The sequence below is a fragment of the Equus asinus genome, chromosome 9 (assembly GCF_041296235.1).
Source record: "Equus asinus isolate D_3611 breed Donkey chromosome 9, EquAss-T2T_v2, whole genome shotgun sequence".
NCBI classification, from domain to species: Eukaryota; Metazoa; Chordata; class Mammalia; order Perissodactyla; family Equidae; genus Equus; species Equus asinus.
In genome coordinates, this window is record NC_091798.1 from 85,748,899 (window position 1) to 85,771,777 (window position 22,879).

Genomic DNA, 22,879 nt, shown 5'->3' on the forward strand with positions numbered 1-22,879 from the left:
TTTCTGATAAGAGTCCGACTTCCGAGGAGTTCCAGTCATGTCATGGTCCTTGGGTTCCGTGGGGAGGAAGATCTTTAGTTCTCAGGTCATTTCAGATCACGATTTCTTCTTTTGCGCATGCCCTGACTTCGTGACTTTGCAGATTTTCTGAAAGGCAATGCTTAATCACTCTGTTGATAAGAGATGGGATCAGCAGATCTGGTCCTGGAGGGCCCGCAGTTACAATGTAACACTCAGAGATTGGCATGTAGTAAGCGCTTATTTAAGAGTCTGTTATCATCATTATTAAAAGGGTAAGAATGGAGAGCATTTAGAAGGCTACTGAAATAATAAAGACAGGAAGACTCATGTCAGTAAAGACAGGCATTTAGATCAAAATGAGAAATATTAAGAAGTAAATCTGACTGGACCTTGTTTGATAAGGTGGATATGCAAGAGTAGTCGAGAATGATCCCAGGCTTTCTGGCATAGGTGAACGGGCGGATGTTGAATCCCTAACCCAAGACAGGAAATAAGGAGAAGGAGCATACTTATAATGGGGCTGGTTTAGCTGGAGATGTTCACTACAGGCACACAGTCACACGTGTCTGAAAATTAGAGTCTAAACTCTGGAGATTCAGATTTAGGAGTGACTGACACATAGACAGTAGGTATATGAGATCATCTAAGAAGACTTTGTAAAGAGAAAAGAGCAGCGGACCAAGGGTTGAACATTGGGAAGCACTCGAGATGGAAGAAGAGGAAAAACCGGCGAAACAGACAAAGAAGCAGTGGTCAGAGATTCGTGAGAACAAGGAGAGGATATCATCAGGAAAGCTAAGGGAATAAATAATTTGAAAAATTACCAAAGTAACAAATAAGGCCCGAATAGTATCCATGGGTTTTAGCATTGACACTGTAGATGTCATTAGTGTCCCCAAAGAGAACAGTAAAGTGGATGAGGCAGAAGGCAGACTTACAGTGGCTGAGCAGTAAAAGGGAAGGAAAGAAGCTACTGTCAGATTTTCTACTGCTGAAGGAAAGAAGCTATTGTCAGATGCTAGAGGAAAATTTTGATACAGTGACAGAGTTTGGAGCAAAAAGAAATGAAAAGGTCTGCTGTAATGTGGAAGAAGGAAGTTCAAAAGGTGAGTGTTTAATTAGTCTCCCCAGCATGGCTTGTTTGTTAAGTAAACTCTCCAGCATGTAGTATTTAAAACTCTCCCTGATTACAGTTCGTAGCGTCTCTCTAATAACTTAGCTATTAGTTAGCATTAACTTCGTGTGAAACATAAACCACCTATGATTCAAATCTGGGAGGAAAACAGGCTCAAAAATAAAATATCACTTTTGTCAGAGATCAAAGGTTTCCTGTTCCCCACACTTGTGACAGTGTGTCAGTTACCTCCTGCGGCGACTCGGAGCCTTGAGGGGGTTTTGTTTTTGTACAATTACCTATATTTTAATGCCCAGAAGGGTGTCAAAATTGGTATCTTCAAATACATCTTAAGAATTTCTGGGTCATCTTCAACTCGAAGATCATTCTAGCCTCATCAGGCTCAGGGGTCGGGGGCTGGTCCCCTGAGGAAGAACAGCTGACACTGATGGAACCATTTGTGACCACAGCTGGGGCTCCACTCTCTTTAAGCATTCGCTCATTTAACCCTCACAGAACTCGGCCACCAAGAGCCATGATGATCTTCATTTTATGGCAGACGAAATTTCCATTTATAAAGGTTAAATAAGTGGCCCAAGGACAGGCTCGGAGGGGGAGCGCCCAGATTCAAATATGATTCGTCACGGTCTACACCCTATGGGTGGGTCATCCTTCTGCTTTTCCTCTGCTTGTTCACCACTCCTTTCTTCAGTGGAGGAAAAGTTTGGTTAAGAAAGCAAATAAAAATTGACTCAAATCCTTAATGATTCAGGAGCCTGGATATTTATTACGGGAATAACTCATTTATCACTTTCCTTCTTTCCTGATTTTGCCTTCTAGCCACTGGAGAACAAACGATCACCTTTACCAAAGAGAAAGCAGGAAATAGAAAAGGTAAACTCAAAACAAGAAAATCAGTAAATAGGAAAATCTGAGTTCAGTCTATCTATGTGACGAACACCCAGTGCTTCCTCCTGCGTTTCTCTTTTCCTGTCACAGTATTCCCACCCTCAGCACACTTCCCTTCTGTCACCACATGTGTGGAGGTCTTGCCTAGCACCACCCAACAGCGCCCATTTCCAGTGTGTGTTGGGGGAGGTTTTCCCTCCATGCTACCCAGCAATGCTCAGGACACGAGCCTGGCGTCCTACAATTTAACTCAATTCAGATCAATTCTGACGCTATCCACCCAGAGACAGCTTCAGAGTCCACAGGTCAAGTGTTCAGTCCCGCAAGAACACCTCCCACCCCACTTCAGACGCCCATCGCAAGCCCAGGCTATTATCTGTGCTTCTGCCCTACTGGCTATAAACTGGAGGTTCCAACCACCCTTTCCCACTCAGAATGCCAATCCCAAGTCCAGATTGTTACCTGTACCTCTGACCAACAGACAAATCAGGGGTTCTCATGACCTCATCCTTGGGTTCGATCAATTTGCCAGAGTGGCTCACAGAACTCAGAGAAACATTTCACTTACTAGATTACCCGGTTATTATAAAAGAATATAATTCAGGAACAGCCAGAAGGGAGAGATGAATAGATAGGGCAATGTATGGGGAAGGGCACAGAGCTTCCATGTCCTCTCCAGCCTCACTCGCATCTCCACGTGTTCACCAACCAGGAAGCTCCCCAAATCCCCTCCTTTTGAGTTTTTCTGGAGGCTTCATTACACACCCAGCATTGACTAAGTCATTGGCCATTGGCAATTGATTCAACCTCCAGCCTCTCTCCTCTCCCAGAAGGTCTCCGGGTGGGACTGAAAGTTCTAACCCTCTAATCACATGCTTGGTTCTCCTGGCAACCAGCCCCCATCCTCAGGCTGGTTCAAAGTCACCTCATTAACATAACAAAAGACACCTTTGCAGCTGTCAGCACTTAGGAAATTCCAAGGGTTTTAGGAGTTCTGTGCCAGAAATGGGGATGAAGACCAAATATATACATTTCTTATTATAAATCACAATATCCGCCAGTAAAACAAGTGAAATCTGTGCCACCCCTACACCCCCCCCCCCTCCTTTGCTTCCTGGCTTAGGTAAATGGGCAGATGGTGATCCATAAGCCAGGCCATCTCTTCTGACAAGGTCTTATTGCTTTGATGCCCTTTGGGTTGCTAAGCAACTCCCCATCTTCACTCCCATATCTGTGCCACCCATCACTGCTCAGCAAACTCTGGCCCCGTCTCCTATCCATGCCATAATCCAGATATGGTACATAAATAATACATTGAATTTCCATGATCTATAGGTTCATCCATGCTTCAGCAATATTTCATTTTTTTCTCTTTTTTCTTAAATTTTGCACAAATAATCACATAGCTAATATCGTTTAATCTCTTACCCACTTACCCTTCATAAAGGAGTGCCTTCTACTCCTTACCTGAAGCTTAACATCTTTTTAGAGGCTTTTTCTTTCTCTTTCTCAAATTTTCAGGTGGAAAATCTCTGCCTGTTCAACAAAATGATAGCACATTATACGTCATTTTACTGATCAAAAGGTTACCTTTCACATAAGAACTCCTAATTACAAGTCCTGCCCCATAAAGGAGGTAGTATGTCATTTTGTTTTTACAACAACCAGAATAAAATAAGTTCAAATGGGCCTCCCGGAGACACCTTAACAACAACAAAACAACTCCAGTGATGGGAATTCCAATCCTGTGGCCGCCAGGTGGGAGCTATTTTTGAACAGACAGGCTTCTCGTGTCCCTCAAATTACACCACTGATGTTTCCTCCACACTCTGTTTTTAAGCAGCATCGCCCCAGCTCAAACAAATTCAATACCATTTCTTATTAATAGATCTGGAAGAAGATTTGTGAGGAGGAATGCGTAAATCAGGGTAGGAAAACATTTCTCTCTCAAGCGTCAACGTCATTCAAAGATTCAGTTAAGGACACCCTGAACATGAAACCTAATTTTAGTTATGGAGTTTTTGCTCTTTTCTTATTTTCATTTTTTACTTTTAAAATAAACTTCATTTTTTAAATGTTTGTCAAATTGTCAATCACTTACAGCATGCTAGGCACTGAAGATAAAGCAGTGTACAAAACTGACTTAGTCGCTGCTCTAGGGCAGCCGAAACTCTCCTGAGGAAGGCAGGTCTCGAACAAGGAGTGTACTAAGGGAGTGTACGACAGGGACACTAAGCTTTAATTCTTAAGAGGAAAAATTTAGAGATCATTTACTTCCAAATCTATTACAGCTTCCATAGTTTGTCCTTCCTCACATGAAAAATACCATAAGAAAATAAATGGGAGCCAAAGAGAACTTCACTGAGACCCTTTTCTGATGCTTGTTCATGTTACTGCACTCTTAATTTCTAAAAATGCTTCAAACTCGGTAGGTAGTAATCTTATATACGATAAAGATAGTGGCTTAATCCAGTTTAAAATATAAATTTATAGAGATTGACATTCAAAGACAGCATAAGCAAAAGTCTTACAGCATTTTGACAGAGCAAGTGGGTGGTTTTTTCCCAAAATCTATCCCTTAAGTACAAATAAGAACAGAAGTGATTACAGCCCCTTTCATCACTGTTGTGGTAAACACTTCTTAGAAAGAATCATAAGATGTCTCTGAGAAAAAACAACAGAAATTTATCTGGCAAGGCAATTAGGGTTCTAAAATTTCTGCCGTATTGTAACGTTTTCAAGCATCAAAGACGCACAGGTATAAACTTTTCCCTGACAGAACATTGTTCTGTTGAACAGGAGGACACAAAGACCTCCACAGAGAATGATTTTACCAAGAACATAGCGTAGAAGTCCATCTAAGCGTGTGGCCTCAAAACTATATAGAAACAGTGTAATGCACTCTGTTCCAGTTTCCTGTCACAGAATGAAAGCATTTTTTATACATATGCTTTTATTCTTTTCATTATTATTTCCATTGTCCGCATGATGAGTGAATAATGCAAATAGCCCCTACAATTTCTGGTGAATATTTTGATACAAGAACACAAACTAGATGATTTAAAGCAGTAAGAACAGATTATAGTTATTTTATTTTATTTTATTGATCAATCAATTAATTGTGGTTGCCCAATCCATAGTTTGGGATAAAATCTGCTTCCATTTTGGAATGAAAACAACAAAAACTTTTTCCGAAACCATCATCCCATCAAAACCACAAACATGGATTATATGAAATCACTCCCTTCCTAGAGGTCAAGTAAAGAAAAGAATGAAAATTACTGCCATGGGTCCATTATTTTTCTTATCCTTTGATAATGTCAGCATACAGAAAGACTACAGGCATTAAAATTAAGTATTTTATTATTTAAGAGTCTTCTTTTCTTCCCTAAACCCTAAGGAAAAAAGATATCTTTTGACAGCCAGAACTTTGAAGAATCAGTGAGACAAAATATGCTTCAAGTTCAATTATTTAAAAAAAAATGGTGGTAGAAAGAAGTCATTTTCATAGTTAACTTTCAAAAGGGTAGTCACAAAATGACATACATATTAATGCTATGAACCTTAATTTCACTTTAAATTATATAGTTGATTAAAAAATAATTCATGATTTTTAATAATAAAGTTACAAAATAGAAAATATCCAACCCTTAATAAAGACTGAAAGACGATTAATTATTGAATATTGGTAGAAGTGAAGCAGCCTGCAAGATAGTCCACTAGGCAGAAATGAAGCTTTACTCTTATTAAAGGACCAGAAATATATTCCTAATGCACCAAATTATTTTACCTCAAAACTTTCATTTATCCCCTTCTATACAGAAGCTAGACAAGATTAGGACATATTCTGTAATAAATAACATGCATTAAAAGCTCTCTAATTTGAGTTTTCTAAGTGGTTGCTAGGACTATAAATTTTCATTCAGGATGGGATCTCACAGGAGTTCACTGTTAGCTTCTTAAATTATCTAAAGGCATTAAAAATGGAAAGTCAGTCAGTGGTTGCCAGGGGTTAGATGGAAGGAGGGATGAATAGCGGGAAACCAGAAGATTTTTAGGGCAGTGAAAATCTACTACAATGGTGGATATGTGTCATTACACATGTATCCAAACCTGTAGAATGTATACCACCAAGAGTGAACTCAAAAGTAAGCTACGGACTTTGGGTGATAAGAGTATGTTAATCAGGGTCATTGTTTGTAACAAATGTGCCACTCTGGTTAGGGATGCTGACAATGAGGGAGGAGGGCTATGCATGTATGGGGGTAAGGGCTATTTGGGAAATCTCTACATCTTCCTCTCAATTTTGCTGTGAAGCTAAAACTGCTCTAAAAAAATTAAGTATTTTTTTTAAATAGAAACTCAGTATGGCAATGTACACAGTTTGTTTGTTTTTACAGATATTCCAGCTGAGGGAGGGGGCTTCCGAACTTTCTGCACTCTATTCTAACAGTGGTACTCAAATAATAAGTAATACTCAAATAGCACAAAGGCTTCCAGCCACAAGAAAATCCACCAAGTGATCAAACCATAATACAAAATTATCAAATATACTTTTGCTCTACAAATATTTGTCTATTATTTTATGAATCTAGATACACAGAAATGGAGCGTAGTGACTATGAAATTGGAGTACAAAATTCTATTCAGCAGGGACCTATTTGTTTAAGAAAGTTTCATGCACAGCAATGTAGGTAATCAGAAAATGTATTGTAGGAGTTGTCAGAGTCTGATGAACAACTATAGTCACTCAACTTGATCCAAAGGGAGTTTCTTCTGCCTCCAAACAACTTAATTAATTCAAAGAGTAAAGAATGCCACTCTCAGGTCAAGTATAGTAAAGCAGGGTAGATTTGAATGTTTAGGTCACAGAACCAAATACACATCTCAGGTTTTTAGAGCTCAGCTATCCAGCAAGCCTTATCAAAAAAGTTTTTGATGAAGGAAGTGCTATGTTCAGAGCTATGACAAAGGAAATAGTATTATGGGCACACAGACAGGGACCCTGGGGAAGGAGAGCAGCGTCACGGGAGGCACCCAGGATTCTGCTAAAGAAGAGTGAGGTTCAAATAAGAAAGGGGTATTGGAAATGAAAAAGAGGCGGTAATGGTGAGAAACACTTCCGACTTCCTTCTAGAGTCAACAGACTCCTGACACGGTAATTTCCAACTCGTAGGAAAGATTAAGCATTTGTGTAGCCGAGCATTAAGATGACAAACAGAGAAACTAAGAGAGAAGAGAGAAGAACCAAAAGCGATAAAAATGAGTCGAGGTGGGTCTCAAATCAAAACATACTGCTACTTTCTTATGGTAGATAAACCTGAACATTTCTACTAGAAATCACTTTCCGATTTCTTCCTGCTAGCATACTTCTTCTATGGTTTTGATATGATGCAATTCAGCAAACTTTTCCCTACCCCTACATGTGCAAGCCACGGTGCTTGGGGCAGGGTGGGAGGCAATGCTGGAGGATTTAAGAATGAATTAGACATGAACAAGCAATGATTGTGCAGTTCACCTCATTAGTTGGGTGTATGTCTGCCTCTCTTACTACAGTATGAGCACATTGCTTAGTAAGAGAGGCAGACATACACCCAACTAATGAGGTGAACTGCACAATGTTCCACAATAGAGACATGAGGTAAAAACAGAGACGAAGAAATAATTCCTAACTATGTTCTTAAAGAAATCCATTAAGTCCTACTAAATCCTAATACTTTGATTTGCAGAAATGGGTGGCTGGGAAAATTCAGAGACTTACATCAGGATAGCAGGGTGACTTTGGGACAGTTCCTCAGTCTCAGTAGACTCAGTTTACTTATCCAGAAAGCAAATGATTGAGTTAAATCATTTTAGCTTACTTTTAATTCTAAAAACTTTCTACTTCTATTGAAGTGTTATTAGAAGGGGGTAGGGAGAGTTTAGAGTAGAGAACATTAATAGGAAAAAACTTCCTAGAGACCACCAGATTCTGAAGTTCTTGACTATTTTTCCTGTGTACAAGCTGAAAGCTAGCCACTTCAACTTTGCAAATTTTCAGAATTTTTCATTGTCTCAAATTACCTGCCTTTAAGCTCAAAAGAGATACAACACCAGGTATTTGCACCAACAAGCATTCTCTAGTTGACATTTAGGGCAGGATTACTGAAGAATTATGGCGTACTCAGCAACAGGGCTAGGAGCAATTAGTCCCAAGATGGAGAAATACTTCCTCTTTTTCTTTTCTTTGTTTACTCATAGAGTCTTCCTTCCAGTTGAACCTTTCATGCCTTAATTTAGCCATATGTTGGAGCAACTAGATTGTGCTTAGGAAGAAGTGCAGATTTCCTATTTACAGTAGAATCAATTGGCTGAGCTAGTCTGTGAAAGGAAGTATTCAAGAAAAATGCCTGTAAAGCTATTTCCACATGCACTGTTCAAAGGCTCCTTCCTAAGTCCTTTTACTTCCTCAATGCTGAAAATAAACCACAAGTGAGCTTTCTAATGACCTTAAGGCAAAAAAAGTGTATACAGATATATATATCTCTATGTGTGTATATAAAGATATAGATAGGTACCTTAGCTATTCTTTCAAATACTGCCAGTGTCTACCTAAAACTTGGATATAAAGAGAGAATTAATTTGTATTTCTGGTGATATTAAGGAAAACTTAGATTTTACCTACCAAGTTTAGCATAGACTTGTATATAAAATTTCAAAAGCATCCAGATGTTTATCCCAAACCACTATATCAAAATTTACTAAGAGGTTTGTTGCTCTAAGTATTTATGGTAATATTCTCTTCTAGTCTTCTAATCAAACTGTCCCTAAGCTTGGCACTTGGCATTCATCTCTCCCTTTTAAAATTCTTCTTCAAGGGCTTCTGATAAAATTATTCCTATCTTTCTTTCCTTCTTTCTGACAGCTCTAGACTATTTTCCTTCACTTCCAAATAATCAAAGCCCTACACTTCAGTCTTTCCTGAGTAGTCTCGCCCTATGCCAACCTTGATGCATTAGCTAATTCACCCATTTTACCTTAAGAAGGACTATATATAAATCACTCCACCCAATTAGACTTGACATCCTTTCCTCTGAGGATTATAAGAAAAAAGAGCAAGAAGAAAATACAACAAGGACTACATTTACTGATAGTTATAATTGGCTTAAATTTAAAATAACTAGATAAATACAAGAGAAAAAATCAATATTCAGGTGGCTGATGTAATTCTAAGACAATGACCTTGTTTTGTCAGGAGCCTCAACCTAGTTTCTTAAAAGAGTAAAATATTTTACTTTTGTTGATTATCATTTATACAATCACTCATTAGCCAAGCACAAAAGAAAAATGTGTATGTTTCTTTTAATTCTACAAGATCAATAACAATGATACAAATTATTAATCAACCTTTGATGATTTATTCTTTATGCCATTGGCTATTATATGTAAAATCCTCTGAACTAGCTTGCTCAATAATTAGCTTTCCTCGTTTGTTTTCATTTTCTCTCCTGATTATGAAGCCTCTCATCTTCAACAATAGCAATAAACATTTTTTGATCAGCTTCTAACTGCAAGGCCTGTGTCAGACCCTGAAGATGCAAAGATATAATATCATCCCTCGGAGAGTTCATGATAGTCCTGATTAAAAAAAAAAAAAAAAAACTAAATACATGAAAATACAAAGCAATATAAAAGCGGCAAGTGGGCGTTCTTAATAGTAACACGTGACTGTGATAGAGGAAGGTTCCCATGACCAAGGAGACGGGACTGAATCTGGGACTTACTGCAAAATGAGTAGAATCTAGTTAATAATGAAATCGACATCAATTTATTAAAACAATGAAGAAAGAGTTTGGGCATTCTGGACAAAAGAAACACACTGAGAAAACAATAGATTACAAGAAAGATGCTGTGAAACCAAAAGCAATCCAGCAGACAAGCAGGGGAGCACGCAGGCGCTGCCTTCTCAGGAATTAAGGATATTTATCACTTGGGATGATATTCATGTGGCCTCACCAGCTTCCAGAACAGCTCCGCTCTTAACGTTTGAACAATTTATTGCCTAATTATTTCTTTTGCCCTTTTGAAGAGTCTCTCTGCAGGACACTTTTTGAGAGTGAGAGTACAAAAACTGGGCCCGTGGAAAGTCATCTCCCCATTGCATTAAAAGCAAAATAACCTTTTACCAAATGCTTTGTGACCATTTCGAATATTGAATTTGTATTTTAATCATGGAGATCAACAGGAATATAGCCAGTGGGAAGGACCTAATTACAAATGATGTTTTTCTCATGGCTGTGCCCACAATCCCAAGGGATGCTTTAACGAAGTTCTGAGCCCTCAGACAGGAAAGGTCAAATGGCGCTCCTCCCCTGGCACCTCAAAGTGCACATAGCTGTACCTTTATCCTAGCAGATGTTCAACCAGGTATGACATTAGCCTGAGGCAAAAATTCCAGGAAACACATCTCCCAGGGAAGGAGTTCTCTGGAATTCAGTGGATAATACAGCAGTCTCTTTCGGAGTTTGAAGCGGAGATGAATTTAGATAATCTCCATTTGAATATAAATGTATATTTCATTAGAAGCATAATATGCCAGCAAGAATACCATTCTGCTTATGAATTTATTATGTACAAAAGATTCATGATATTTTAGATGGATTTTTTTAAACGTTGAAAATGTTCCTGCTATTTTATACTATGCACATATTTGAGTTTATATTAGGTTAAGCCAGGTGAAATTGCCTTTTTTGGTAGGTCAAAAATGGTTGAATATTCCATTTCATCTGGCTCAAACTGATCACTCAAACTGTCTTACAATTAACAAAATAATGGAATGTTACATTTTATAACACCATTCTGACCTAATTTTCATTCTTAAAAAATACTTTTGCATTATGCTAGACAAGATCTTTTCATAATGTGCATATACACATATACAGCTATCTATACCCATTAGCTCTAAGTCTGTGTCTGCTTTCCCAGAACTAGCCTTGACTTTTAGGCTTTTTATCTGTAGCACAAGTCAGGTAATGTAACGTAGAACCTGACATGAATTTGAACCACATAAGTCATTTTAAAAATTAACATTGAAGAAAATATTTGGTTTTTCTTGAAACTTAACAAAGCTGGTCTCCTTGCCTTCTCCAAAACAAGAACACAAACAAAAACTCCTCAACATGCAATGAAAGCCATGAGTTTCCACATCAATTACTAATATTAACAATTAGAGGGAATCTTCATGTACAGAACACTTTTTTGATATGATTTTCCTTTAAAAAGATATTTGCGTTTTCTATTTTTTTATAACTTACACCTGTGTAAAACATTTAGTCATAAGAATAGAATCTTATTTATTTATTTATTTACTTGATTTTTTTTTTTTTTTACCAAAGCTTATTATAATGAGTTTGCCTTGATGGGTAATGATAATGACTTATCAATGAAATGCATACCTCTATAAAGCACTATTTAACTGAATGTTAAACACAAAAGTCTTTTTAAAAGACTCTTAAAGCTAATTCCAACGTAAATTTTAAGTATTTAGTAAACCAAGTGAACCTAGAAATGAATATAAATATAGATAATGCCAATTAAATTGCCTGAATAACATTTAAAACACATTATTGACAGGTTAAGGGTTTGTGATTAAAAATACTGGAGATCTCTTAACAAAGACTAGTAACTAGGCAACTGGAAAGGGGAGGTAGGAAATAGGATGGGGAAGGATTGACAGATAACTCTGTCAGGAACAGCAGAGGTAAGTAGCTGTCATTATTTCTGGAAGCCTCTCTCAAATGGTGGGGAAATGGAAAAAAATTCTAGTGTAATTCACTGTGGTCTGACTACATTGCAAAACAGATGGTCTTGTGTGGCTAATAAACAATTTCTGAAGAGAATGCATTATGTTCTCTTAATGGTCTCCTGGAATAAGTATATGGAGCAGACCACAAAATAAGGAAGCATCATGGGCCAGCTGATCTGATTTGCTCCTCAGGCTCCCAAAATTAGGTTTTTAAGCTGAGGGAACAAGATCAGTATTTAAACTATCTTTATATGATTTCACAGCCACACACCCACACCACCAGCCTCACCACCTTTATGGAGCTTTAATATAAAAATTGTAGGATATCTGTTTTTAAGTCTAATTCCCTTATGTTCCTTAAAATGCGTACAAGAAATTTACAAATTTACAAGAAATGGCATAAAAACTCTTTTCAGAGTTGAAAAGCAGAGATGTATCTTATTTTTATTGGCAGTTAATGTGGGGACCTACAGTATAACAGCTGTCTCAATAGCCATGAAATTAACGACATAAAATTGCACAACCTTCAGTGGCCTGTTCCCGTGGGGAGAAACAGAAAGAAATGAAAAGAGCGCCTTGCCCAGGTTTTCGAATTACAAGAAAGGTGTTGAATTGACTGTTGGAGGATTCATTTTTAATGATTTCATTTCGAATATAACTGTCTTCATTTAGTGAGGGTTTGTGGGCGTTTGGTGTGTCTTTGGAATAAAATCTTTCCAAGAGGTAAGAGGCACGTGTTAATTTACCAAAGATCCGAATGGCAAGGGCGAGCCTGGGAGCAAGAGCTGGTGAAATAAATATGTCAGGGAAAAACTGGAAGGGAGCCTTTTTTTCCTTTTTTGAGATCTCTTTCCCGCCTCACTCCGAAAAGGAAGCCACCACCGCGGGCTAGGCTTTATCTCTAAGACAATAGCGCCGCTCGCCGCCTCCCGCGCCGCTTGGTCCGCGCGCCCTGCCCTCCCGTGCCCCTGCCCCACCTGTCCCCTGCCCCGCTAGCTCATCTGCCCCACGAGTCTGCAGCCCAACTGGCGTCCCTGCCTCACCGGTCCCCAAGTCTCGCCTGCGTTCCTGTCCCACTGATGCCCCTACCCGACTAGCTCATCTGCCCGCGAGTCCTGCCCCACCAATCCCTCTTCTCCATCACTCCTCTGGCCCGCCAGACCCCCTGGCCCCAGCCCCCGTCCCTGGTCCCCTGCTGGGATGAGCCTGGAGTCCCGCCTGCGGCTCCCCCGGCCGCCGGGCGAGAGCCGGGAGCGCGGGCGCGAGCTCCTGGACCCCTCCCAGCGCCCCGCGCCCTCGGTGCCCTGCACCCCCAGGCTCTCAGGCAAGCCTGCTTGCGTCTCGCCTCCTCTCTGGCTCGGGGCCTCTGGGCTTGTTTGCTTGTCCTCATCCCGGGGCCAGCCCCGCTCCCTCCTCCCGGCTGCTTCAACAGCCGTTTGCTTCCTGCGGTGTGTTTCTTTTTTTCCCCTCCTAGGCTCCATCAAAGGTGGCTCTGTTATTGAAATATGAAGCCATTTCCTCTCCAAAACCCTTGGTTACCCAAGGTGGAATCAATGGACCTATATACTCTCCCAGGAGTTATAAATAAATGTCTATTTGTTCAGAAGGCGTTTTCCCGCGTGTCCCAGCATCTTCCCCAGCGGTTATTTTAGGGGAGCGCGCGCGCGTTTTTCTGTGTGTGTGAGCGCGCGCGCGCGCCCTGTGCTCATCTGGTTCTAATCCTGGATATGGATCCATAAGCCAACCCCACCCATCCCGTCTGCCCCTCGCATTCCTCGCTCTATAAATAAATCCAGGTTCTTTGAGCTCCGTCATCCAGGGATACAATAGCAGTTGTTTGTTTGTTAACGGAGATTCAAACCCAATATCGATACCGAGTCCAGTAAACAAAAAAAATACTCTTCTGGCAATGTGGGTGGAAGGGCATCTTCAGTTTAGGCAGCTTTGTCTGCTGTTGCCATAATTGTCTCTCTACCTGGTTACCCTGGATCTACTTTGGGGAGAGGGAGGCGGGAAAGCCAGGACTCTTCCTACCCTTGGATTTTCCTTTTAAGCAGAGACTAAAAAACAAAGCGAAAATTCACTCTCCTGGCGTGTCTGCCTCACACCGCTGCCTCACAGATCATTCCACAGACCCCTTGCCCCATCCGCTCTGGACAGACCCAGGAGTGGCGAGGGTGCCGGAGGAGTGGTGTGGGTGGGGGCTTGTGGTTGTAGCTGCCGCTTTCCCTGAAGCCCCGAGCGGGACACTCGGGCATCTGAGCAGAGGGAAAGTCGTCTAAGAGGCTGCTGTTTCACAAGGTCTGGGTACAGAGCTGCCCCTCCCTTCCTCCCTGAAGTGTGCATGAAGTGCACGTTAGGCTGTAATTAGGGGATCTGGGAGGAGAACTTTCCTAGTGACGCTTTGCTTTTCTTCTGCTCTTGGTGAGAAAGTGCCTCCTTCTTCCCAGGACCAGGACCTCTGCCATCCAGCGCCACAAAGAGACATTCTGCACACACACACTCACACACGCACACACACACTTGCCCAGAGACAAACTTAAGGTGAGGGGGAAAAGCGCTAGCTTCACTTCATCTCCGGGCTCCAACTTCAGCAGGACTTGAGAGCATCTGCGCTTCTGGATTTCAGAACAAGGTAAACTTCCCACAAATTGTTTCCTCTTTCGGTCAAACCTTGGTGCCTTAAAGATTTCAGAGAGCAATACATATCATGATATATGTATACATTTAAAGTTTTTTTCTTACTATTTTCTTTTGAGTTTAACATATCTCAAGTTTTTTTAAAAAAAGATTCATATTGTCAGAGAAAATACTGTGTTGCTCAGTGTAGAACTGGGGCAAGGATTAACTCGAGCATCCTGGCTTTTGCTAGCAGTACTATAAATCTGGGAGGCGCATGGTTTCCAAGCGGTGACTTTTCCATCTGTATTTCAACAAGCATTTTTATAGCACCTGGGATGAAAAAAGGAGAGCAGAGGCTGAAGGAAGAGCTGAGAATAGGAATGCCCACTGCAGATTTATGAGTTTTGCTTTGGGAAATATATAGGTGTATGTGAAAAAGAAAGTTACCATAATCCTAGGTGATACCTGTTAGATTGATAATCTTTGAGATGTTACCAATTTTGGTCCAGGCTTCTCCAGTTAATTGTGGAATTACGATCGTAGCATTATGATCCATTTCATATCTAGAATCATGTTGACAGACAGTTTTAATGTGCTGAAAAAAATGTTAAAGCCATAGATGTTAAGATTCTTTAAAAAGTTGCTTAAAGGAATTATTTATGTGTTGAGTTTGTTCACCACCCGAAGCAAATCTGAACTCTTTGGGGCTTAAGTGAAGTTGTTTTTCTTCCATTGAATATGACTGTTGGGTTCACAATAAGATGGTTTGTTATTTTGAAAATAAGTTATTTTATTTTCATTTATCACTGGAAAAATACACAAAGTGGCCAGGACATTTGGGAATTTTTAGGATGGAAAGTGTTCCTGTACATGTTCCAGCGTGATGTCATAGAATCAGACATACTGGCTGGCTTCTTGGAAGCTAACGGTTCTTAAGAAATAAAGCCTGTGAGTTAATTTCTAAGTGAAATGTAATATTTATTCATTACAAATGGAGTTTCTGGTAACCATTTCTACTTGATTATTTCAGTGTACTAAATTTGCTGTAGTTTTATACACACTTTAGTGACTTCAATATTTTAATGGAATCATAAAATGGGCATATTGTTCTACCCCAAATATACCATAGTAGTTCTCTTTGGATAACTTTGAGGATGATACTTCTTAATCCTTCCCATCAGTTTTTAACTTCAATTCCATCTATTTCTACTAATAAAGAAATTTTTCCTTCCGTTCAGTAAAAATGCCAAAGGTCTATTAAGCATTTCATCTTTAGTCCTTAGTCACTTTTGGGGTATATGCTCTTAATAATTTAATTGTTTAAGCTAAGAGAATAACTTGACATTTTTTTCTAACCTCTTCGTAAAATTGGAAACAGCTTGAAAATGGGAAAACTAGATAAGGAGAGGTAATTTTGCCTAAACTTAATTAAATGAGCAAAAGAAAACCAACTTCAAGAGGTCACTGGTCCCCAGGGAGAATGTACCCAGAGGCCAGCATACCAAACAGGAGTGTCCAGTGGGCCTGGGCTTTCCATGTGAAACAAGAATGAGGGGAACAGCATGTTCTTATAAAGTGAGTCATTTATTGTCAGCAAGGTGCTGTCCTCAGAGGAATGACTGACACAGGAATTTAGAAAGACTGAAGAGACTTTCACACAGAAGAATCAATTCGTTATATTCCTAGCGGTTTTCCTTCCTTTTCCTTCCTTTGGGAGTAAGTACCACATCCAGGATAAATACGTTCAGAAGATGCAGAAAGATGCTTTATGAGTAGACAGACGGTCTACGAGACAGTCCTGCCTTTTAGCATCTTGGATGTGGAATATTGGTATTTTCTGAGTAGTTGAAGTAGTCTTTGAATCTTAAAGGCAGCACTGTACTTTGTAAAGATGAACAAGAGTCGTATTCAGAAGATGCCTCCTTTTTCCAGAAAACACTAGTACTAGTTTTCATTTCCTTTTGCCCCATGCATGTTTTATTTTCCAGATTACATTTTTAAGATAACGGTATTCCACCAATTAAATTCCAATGAAATGCAAAGCAACTTAAAACATAACTTTCACATTATAGCCTTCTGTTGCCTCTAGTTAATTTCCCAACATCCTGGATTCATTACTAGTAACCATAGTACTTAGTCTGTGTTATTTAAATGTACTTAGTCTGTTATTTAAAGGCAACAAAATGCTGTTGGGGGGCAATGGGGAGGGATGGAAACCCGAATATACTTAAGATTTTAATCAATAGTGTTTAGGCGGATTAGAGGAAACAGCTGGCTAAACAAATATTAGGTGTAGAGTGGACGTGATGTTATAAATTAATAATGCAGCTCTTTATTGATACCATGAATGGCAGGGTCTGTGATGGTTCAACATGGGAAACACGGTCCCTGTGTGCCACCTAGTGGATGAGTCAAAGAAGGCTTTCTCACCAGCCTCTTGCTAAAAAATTCAGAGACTTCCATTCTACTGATATTGAACACTAAGTACATGCCAGACTTTGGGGTAGGTGTTCAGAGTTGAAAATACAGCAAGTGATTTTTATATAATTTAAAAATCAAGGCACCACTTAACAGTTGATTAAATTCCCAGTGGTTGCATTCAAAATCAGGTTACTCTTTACTGGGTAATTTACCATCAACTTTCTGTCTCCATGAGGATATAGTTTAATAACCGTAACTTGCTTCTCATATAGGATTTGTTTTTTACAGAGATGTCATGACCTAGTTCAAAACAGGGCGGACAGAGTTTGAATCTTGAATCACCTTCTCAAATGGAAACAAATTTCTGTAAAGTTTATAGTTACTGATTTTGAATGGGCCAATAATTATCAGCTTGAAAGGTTAGTACACACACACTGGCACATATTATTACATATTCTTTAGATATTTTTTCATTAAATGTAAAAGGATAGTAGTAAAAATTGCTTTGGGGTAGTGAAGTATATTTCACAAAATATTGCTCTCAAACACTAATAATTAGCATGTGGAACAACTTCATCTACACCTGTTGTTCACATGCAGTTTTGAAGCAGGAACAGCACTTCCATTAAATTGACATAATAGAAAAAAACCCTAGGCAAGAACAATTACAAGAAAAGCCACTGTTTGAAAGAAGCATCAGGATACCATAGAAGATTAATCCATCGGAATATTGCACTGGGAGTTTTGAAAAACTTTTCATCAGGAGATGTATGAATTATTTCTCCAATTGGCTCTTTGCAAGATATATGACTTAATGGCGACAGTGTTCAGCACATCAACATTAATCAAGACGAGTTCTGAAATTCAGGTTGGGAGGTAAAATGCCTCAGTAGGAGAAAAAAATGATTAATTTGTTACTTGCTGAGCTGAAGAGGTATAATCCACAAATTGAGTTAAGCCTGCTGATGGGGAATGGAAGTTTCCTATCGAGGGGACTTTGGTTTTTTGTTTGACAGTGGGACCCACCCGGTGAAAGAAGGAGAGCTGCTCATTAAGTCTTTTTTCATTAATGCCACAAAATTATAGCCTGTATTGATCAGAGGTGATGGCTGGAAACACTATCAATCATGTAAAGTAAAGCAAATTATCTTAATTCTTATTTCCAATAAGTCATCATGCACCAGAAACAAACCATTCTGTTAACAATTTTATCTGATCATCCTTGTGATTTAGGATGAATCACAGACTCATTCTAGTGAGGGAACTAATGAGAGATTCCCAAAAAGTCAGAGGTCCTGAAGGTAGAAATTTAGTCATGAATTGGAAAACGGTTCCAAGAAGTTTGAATGATTTCAGAGACTTGATACCAGGCAAGAACAAACTCTTCAAGAAGGAGCCAGCCAAGCTCTCTGAGATGGTCTGCTGCTGCTGGGCTCTTGGTTATCTTCTAGTAGCTTCACATAATGGCTTCTCCCAGAGGTGGAGACCTGAAGGGGGCTTGCTGGTGTTGAAGATACAGCTATGAAGTGAGGATATAACTATGTTCAGATAAAGCCAGGATTTGTTTAAAATATCAAATGTTGCTGGACTACTTTGAGCTTCTGTTCATTGTTTTATAGCTTCACAGGGGGCGATGGAGAGATGGGGTATAGCTAGGAGGCCAGGAGGCTATTTGCAAAACAAAAACAAAACAAACTCAGAATAAAAATAACTCAGAGAACTTACGAAAGTTTTAGTTGGGTCTCAGTCTTGAATGAGCAACAGAAGTTTCCCCTTTTGTCCAACATAGCTTAATCCGGAGAGAACACATTTTACTTGGTTGGTTACTAGCTTCCAATTACTATATTCCAATTACGTTTACTGTATTAAATAAAGTCCAATTAAGTTAAATAATATTCAAGTTATTTTTAAGGTAAATCTGGATTTTCCTAAACTTTTCACAAAGTTTTATGGATAATATCTCATTTGATGTTGATATTAATATTTGATATTGACATTGATGAAATGAGGATTACCTCATTTGATCATTCCTGCATTCACTTGTTCATTCAACGAAAATTTATTGAACACTTGCTGTTTACCAAGCACTATTCCAGCATTATGTGCTGGACCCCTCACTTTACACCATGCAAATTCATTCTAAAAATATAAGAAAGTCAAAATTGATGATAATGAATCTAAAATGTTGCAAGATCCTGAGGTACACATTGAGTAACAGAAACAACCAGAAAGTTCTAGCCTTGTGGTTTTCATATTAAGAGAATTTTGAGCATGCATCTTTAAAATTATTTGCCCTTATTTGCCATCTTCAGGCTGAGTGGATAAGAGCTTTGTTTCTTGGTTGCGTGGGCACAGATGGGCCTGGGAGGGCAGCTCTGACACTCCAGAACCCCGGGAGGGCTAGTGTTCCATTAATCTGTCTCCTCGGGTGGATACGAAAAGCTAAAATTCATTTGCACACAGTTGCCGTCCACCAGTTTGCCACTAAAATTCAGATTGTGCACAGAATGATTCAGTGCTTACCATTTGCACCAGGCATCACGCTAGGTGTTGCAGAGTAATTGGCTCAAGGAGTTCACAAGCTGGTGGAGAAGACAGATGGATGCGCATCAGGAATCACTAGTAAAATTTGCCAAGTGGGTGAAGTTTGCCTTCGTAGTCTCCTGGGTCTCTGTCTTTTGCACTTCTCCAAACTTTCCAGGCCCCTCCTCATAAACTGAGACTCCTGCTCTCCACCCACTACCCCAAAGGAGCTGATACTGCCCTGGTTGATTGATTTCTTGACTGACTGATGACACTTAAGTGTGAATGAGTTTCACTCATGCATTTACATTTTAAGCCTTTTATCTCTTTAAAGTAAATGTTTTGTTTTCTCTAAAAAGAATTTCAAACATCTGGGGGCCTTCCCGTCCTTACACCAAGGGTGTAATTAAGCTGATTTAGTCCTCCACGGTCTTCAATCTCTCAATTATCCCCACTCCAGAGGTGAGGCCAGAGGCATTCTCTTAAGGCCAGTTTCCAGAAACTTGAAGGACCTTTGGTCCTGTTAACCACTGGCTCCTCTAGGCTGAGCCTGATCAACCTGTTCTTCCATCCTCCCCCCAGTGCTTTGCCCAGGCCATCTCCCCTCCCCAACCCCAAGGGGCATCGAAGCCCATCCTTTGAACGCTCCTGGGCACTTTGCCATATGCTACGCCTAGCTCCTCTCAGCTTTTCATTACTATGCTTGGCATGCTGCCCTTTGATGGGTAGAGCCCCTAAAGCTTCTTGTGTTCTACTGTTTGAGCCCTTATGCCACCCCAAATATGCGGGTCTAGAGGGAGGGAGCAGGGAGAATCCACATATTTGGTCCAAGAACTCCTCTAAGTCAAAGGGATGAAGGAGGAAGACAGGGATACACACAAGGCAAGCACAGAAATTAGCCATCAAATTGGAAGTACGGGTCAAAGCCAACATCTTTTTAAAATATGTGCTCAGGTACTTAACTACAATTGGTTTCAGAGAAATTTCAACATCGGTGCTGATTATAGAGGCTGGAAAACGAACTGTGGAAAAAAACTCTGAAAATTTACTATGGCTTTATAAAAGTAACACTAATCAGAGTCATTTGTTTAAATTCCTTCCCATTTTATGTTTAATTCACATACAGCAAATGATAGTCATGTTATTAGTTGGCTCAGATTTATGTATGTTTCCTTTGATTTCGCCACCATGGTTTGGTGCTCCTATAAGATACTGATCTAGTTGTATGACATAAAGATGTGCTCACCACTTTTTAAACTGCTGGGACTGAGCACCCAAAGTGAGAGAGTTGATTGCTTTTCCCTTCTTCTCTGTGGCCTAGAGAAGAGGGATCATTGGCCTGCATTATTCACCTCGCTGGGGGATATGAATGCCTGACCTTCAGTAGGTGCCCTATAAATGTTTCCTGTTGCTGCTGTCAGTGCCCAGAGCAGTGCTGAACGTGAGGTTTCAGGGGTCTCCCTGCCTTCCCTCCCAGGTGCCTCTATTTCAGACATCTGAACACCTCCCAACCCCAGGCCATTCCCCAACTCGGTCTTTGTTTTCTTTTCAGTCTTCGTCATATCTTTCGAGGGTGTTAAATTCATAAAATTTTCCCAGATTTAAATAACAATAATTGTTGGTATACAATTAATAGTGTAAAAATAGTTGATAATTTCAGTAAATCTCCAAATTTAAGGAAAGCGAGACTGGAGGGGGGAAATGAGTTGAGAGAGGACTTGAAATAGTGTAGACATGATCTAATAAGGGTGAATTGATTGGATGAGGGAGAGAAGTCAAGGACAGTGTGAATGTTTCAAGGGCACACCATACATGGAGAGGGACGCAATCGACTAAGATTGAGAAAATGGGAGAAAATGGTGAGTCTGATTTAGGAAGTGCCCATGGGACCCATACAAGTTGAATATACGTATCGTAAGCAGAGGGGAGAAGTCATGGCTGGAAATAGAGATTTGGAAGTCTTTGGTATTAAGATGGTAGCTGAAAATCATGTGGAAGAAGGAAGGCGATCATCCCAGGGAAGAACAAAGGGCGACAAACTTGACCAAGAACTGAACTCAGGAAAAAATAGGTAAGAATGAGTTTTGCCATTATTGATGCATGATTTTAACTTTTCTTTTATCAACCATAAATGTCCACTGGGTTGGATAATAGCAATGTTTTATTAATCCTTGTGTCTCACAGTCTTATTCAGTCCTCTGCATAGGGAAGGTGCCAGACATGTTTGTTGAATTAAATGAAATTAAAATGGCATTTCCGAGCCTTGATGCTTTAATGATAGATTTTCATAATGATAACCCTGAACCTGGGTAAGACCCCAAAATGTCTGAATTGTAGTTATTTATTCAATTTTGTCCAATATTGAGCCGGCTTTAAATATATGTTGTTGCATTTTGTTGTTTAAAAATCAGTAATCAATGTGTAGTGTAGATGGTAATTCACCAGAGTACTTGATTAACCTTAACCCATGTTGTTTAGCTTAACGTATAAATGAGTTCGCCACAGAATGCAGTCCTAGTTTGAGTCCATTTATAATTCTTTTCCTAGTTCCTTGATCGTGAAGACCTCTACATCTTAGGTCAGATTTGGAGCCCAGAATCCTGGATTTCTCTGGTCTTCTCAGCAACTTGCTTTTTTTTCTAGTTCTTCTTTATCCCTGCCTGCGTTGCCATATAAAATACAATGAATAATTGAATAATTTTTACTATAAGTATGTCCCAAATATTGCATGGTACGTACTTATGCTAAAGAGATTATTTAGTGTTTATCTGCAGTTCAAATTTAACTGGGGGTCCTGTATTTTTCATTGGCTAAATCTGATAATCCTACCCCCCAACTTGAAGTTACTGTAACTAGAATACGGCAACCAAGAATTTCTCCATGAGACTTCTGAATACCCTCCTTCTAAAGGTGAACAAATAAAGTTACTGAATGTATTTTCACCAGTGGTATAAATATCTTTAAAAAGATACTCTAAATAAAATTGTCCAACTGTGATATACCAATCAAGATGCAAATATATCAAACATTTATAACTACTGTGTTTTATACCCTATATACTAACAGCTATCTTAAGGATGCCGTAAATGTCTATTAGTGATCATGAGTTTTCATCTGTCTAAAATATTTTAAAATAATGTACATGTTAAAAAATTAAAATTTTAAATTTTCACTTTTTCAAGTTGGCAGTAATAAAACAAATACTTATTTCTAAATGAAAGAGTATCCATTTAGAAAAATATATATAATGTACAATGGGTATAAATTCTCAAATATTCTAACTGCAGAATATCTGAGAGCTCTTTTCCCCCGTTAATTTTATGTCAATTGTAGTTGTGCTGCCACCTTGTGATGTTTTTGAAGTATGACCTAATTTAACTGTATTAACATGTTATAACAGATCAACAATTTGTTCAATGTTAAAATTATTCCTCACATGATTAATATTTTTCACTTTACCCAGAAATGCTATATATTTTAATACC

At 39.3% G+C, this 22,879-nt stretch overlaps 1 protein-coding gene across 1 annotated transcript in view; it reads left to right on the forward strand.

Moving 5' to 3' along the window:
* Positions 1-14,070: 14,070 nt before the first annotated feature.
* Positions 14,071-22,879, forward strand: part of HAPLN1 (hyaluronan and proteoglycan link protein 1) — a 76,944-nt gene continuing 68,135 nt past the window's right edge. The window contains exon 1 of the mRNA XM_014857044.3: positions 14,071-14,463. The gene's annotated coding sequence lies outside the window, so the exon portion shown is untranslated. The remainder of the gene's footprint in view (positions 14,464-22,879) is intronic.